The 2,944-nt window shown below is 38.2% G+C and overlaps 1 long non-coding RNA gene across 1 annotated transcript; it reads left to right on the top strand.

The window, feature by feature from the left end:
• Positions 1 to 1,373: 1,373 nt before the first annotated feature.
• LOC107182319 lies at positions 1,374 to 2,692 on the top strand. Its single transcript, XR_001513048.1, has 2 exons — positions 1,374 to 2,328; positions 2,504 to 2,692. It is a non-coding gene; the product is annotated as an uncharacterized LOC107182319 (long non-coding RNA).
• The last annotated feature ends 252 nt before the right edge of the window (positions 2,693 to 2,944 follow it).

Raw genomic sequence — 2,944 nt, 5'->3', positions numbered from 1 at the left:
CAATCCCCAGCCCCAGTCAGGTGCATGCAGGAGGCAACCAATTGATGTATCTCTTATACATCAATGTTTCTCGATCTCTGTCTCTCCCCCTCACTTCCACTCTCTCTAAAAATCAATGGAAAAAATATCCTTGGGTGGGGATTAACAAACAAACAAACAGAAAAGGCAAGACAAAAGTTGTACTGAGTATACTAGCAGTCACTAAAATGTAGGAAACAACATACTAGAAATAAAAACTTGCATGATAAAACTATGGGTAATCTTATCTACTTTCCTAATCTTTTAAAGAGCATATATATATATATTTTTAAAGTGAAAACACACAGCAATGAATGACATTTGCTTTTAGGTGGAAAATTTCCAAAAGAAGAAATTAGGAGAAAGATTTTTTAAAGCAAACTCTACACAGTAGCATGAAGGCAGAGCTGTGGAAAACGAAATCATTACATTTAGCTGTGCAGAGCACATGCTGGGAAACTGTGTTTTGATCTTGATGTTTTAATTGATATTTTTCTATTCACATATTTTTAAGAAAGTGTTGATCATGTATTTTGTAGTGAAATCATAAGCAGAGCACATACAATTTCCTGTCAGTCCATTTTTGCTGGGTTGGTGTCTTCTGATATCTTTCAGAACATCTCAGCAGAAAAAGGTGCTACATGAAAATTCAAGAAGCCTGTGGAAGTCAAATGCACCCTTCTTGGAGGAAACAGCTTTAAGATTGGAATGTAGTTCTCCATGACAACCTTATCAGTGTTTGGAGTCTGCTTATTTCCAGGTGCCATGTTCCAGGAAAGTGTTGCAGCTAAACATATTACCATTTTGCCTCCGCTAGGGGCCTTAGGCTAAGCCAGGATTTGGTCATGTTCACCATTACAATCTCTGCCTATGATATTGAATAAACCTTGCAATAAATGACACAGAAATACCGATAGAGAGATAAAGTGCTAAACCCTTTCAATCTGAGCTTTTTACAGATATTCAAATGGACCTCAACTCTACTCCCCCAAATTCTCCCAAGCCAAATTGCATCTACTCTCCTGAATGCTTTAAGGCTATTATATAAAACTTTAGCAATGTCTACCGAAGTCGGATTACACTAGAGGAAACTCAGTTTTCCTCCCAATGCTGCACTCATCACATCTGCCTCACACAGACTTTCATTTCCCTCAAAGGATGGCCACCTGCCACATACATCACTTCCTACCCATGTCTGTGTGCAAACTAAGATAATACAACTCCAGGTTTTGAATACATGCTTACTTCCTGGTAGACTATTTAAGAGTCTATATTTGCATTGTAGAATCTCTGAATGAACTTGCAGATAACTGTGGGTGGAACCAGAGGATGAAGAGGGAGCAGTCATAGCAAGTTTAAAAAAACTTGCTAGCAAGTATCTGTTCTGTTTGCTTCGGATACCATTCTACTCACAGGTCACAATTCCTCCATTCCCGCATCGTTTGAAGTATTCTCCCCTAGAGTCACTCCATAATTGTCCCTATCTCCGACACTAAGATTTCTTAATACATACCATCTCCTTTAATACACAGGCATATACACGCCCATGAAAACATACCATATTGGTTTTTCAGCAGCTATATTACAAATCGACATTAGCTTTACTTTGCATTCTTCAGGTTTTAATCATCTGATTTGTAGTTATTAGTATTTTCTTCCAACTGAATATTATCTAACTTGTTTTTTCCTTTGCAGATTTTCTTACTGGCAGCTCTATTCTTGGACCAAAAACAGGGACATGGAGAGGGGAGAGCAAGCTCATTTTTTCTATTCTCACCCCTGCTGCAACACACCTCACCAACCCAAGGGCCATCACCCACCAGGCACCATTCATGTCTATTTCTGATACAGCTTTTGTTCTTTCCCAAGAGCCCTGTTAAAATTTATGTTGCATTAGATGTTTTCATGTTGCTCCACTTCTAAGTATCCACCCATTTCCTCCACCTAATTGCTGAAAGCATCAGCCTTCATTTTCTCCCTGTGTTCTTTTCATCAGGACTAGGTCAACTCATACCCCAATAAGACACAGGATTTGGACACATAAAATGAATTGTGTTGCCATCCACCTGACAATGTTCTTATAAAGCAAGTAGACATAAATGTTACAAAGGCTTTAAGTATAACCATTTATTCAAACTCAATGGGACATACTGGCAGTCACTTAACTCATTCAGCAAATATTCACCAAGCAGCTCCTATGTGCCAAGAACTATGAAAAGGGGTAAATTTTCAAGAGTGACAAGAAACGGTGTCTGCCCTCAAGAACTGTGACCTTTATAAACATCCTTTAGAAAATGCCAGCAGATTTTGGTAAGTCATTGAGTAGGTATTAAGGAAAAAATTGATATTAAATATTTTCTGAATTATGTAGTCTAGTGGCACCATGCTTAAAGATTGGTTCTAAAGTCAGAATTAAGGTGATATTGAATTACCCTTTAAGCATTAGAATCTCATCAAGAGCTGTCACATGCTCATACTCTTAAAGGTATGATGCTGCTGAAACAGAGAAGAACAGATGAACAACTCCCTCTCGTGCTCTCACCAGGAGCTACACCCACTCACAGGCAGTCAGAATCTCCTCAGCTACTCAAATTGTTATTTTCGGAACAAAATATTACAGCCTAAATTAAATTTGACTATATTTCAACTTCGCAATAAAAGTGAAGCTCCTGAATTTCTTGGATTGCCCCTTTCCCCTGATAGGGATGTGGTATCATGTATGTCATTAAGAAAGCATTTAGCAGGGGGAGGAGAGTTTAGAAAACCGGTCTTTTGAGGGGAAAAAAAATCAAAGCATATGCTGTCACCCGTGAGCAGTGAGTATAATAGCAAATGCCCTCCAAAGCGTACATACACACACACAAAAATCCAAAACTTACATTTTTAAAGATACTTATTAATTACAGAGATGCACATGGGTAGAAAA

The sequence above is a fragment of the Myotis davidii genome, unplaced genomic scaffold (genome assembly GCF_000327345.1).
Source record: "Myotis davidii unplaced genomic scaffold, ASM32734v1 scaffold535, whole genome shotgun sequence".
Lineage (NCBI taxonomy): Eukaryota > Metazoa > Chordata > Mammalia > Chiroptera > Vespertilionidae > Myotis > Myotis davidii.
The sequence above is the reverse complement of the archived record's forward strand: the minus strand, read 5'-3'. Positions and strand labels throughout refer to the sequence as shown.